Source organism: Macrobrachium rosenbergii, chromosome 10, assembly GCF_040412425.1.
Source record: "Macrobrachium rosenbergii isolate ZJJX-2024 chromosome 10, ASM4041242v1, whole genome shotgun sequence".
Taxonomy (NCBI): domain Eukaryota; kingdom Metazoa; phylum Arthropoda; class Malacostraca; order Decapoda; family Palaemonidae; genus Macrobrachium; species Macrobrachium rosenbergii.
The window spans coordinates 76,062,207-76,062,646 of record NC_089750.1 but is presented as its reverse complement, the minus strand read 5'-3'; positions in this window follow the sequence as shown (position 1 = coordinate 76,062,646).

The following is a 440-nucleotide window of genomic DNA, read 5'->3' as shown; positions in this document are numbered from 1 at the left end:
TTTATTTGAGGTTTATACATAAATTCCCAGGTATACTCAAACAACACAAAGAGGTTTATTTCCCAGGTATATTGTTTTGATTTGAGGTTTAGTTCCCAAGGTATATCTCGTTTTTATTTGTTTTGCAAAAGGTATATCTGTTTTTACTTGAGGCCACACCTATATATATATATATATAAAGGAGAGTATATATATAATGCTTTAAGATTAAAAGTGGATCAAAGGTGAAAAGGAAGAAGAAGAAAAGGAGAGAGAGATTAAGGAGGAGGAGAAGAAGAAGAGGAGGAGGAGGAGGAAGGAAAGAGAGAGTGAGAGAGAGGACAAAAGAAAACACGATCTCCTTCCAACAACAAAAACCTGGAGGAGGCCCATCATCTCGGGGGGCAGAAGGGAAAAGATCATAAGGCCATCAACCCTTTATCCTAGGCCCGGGCCCACTC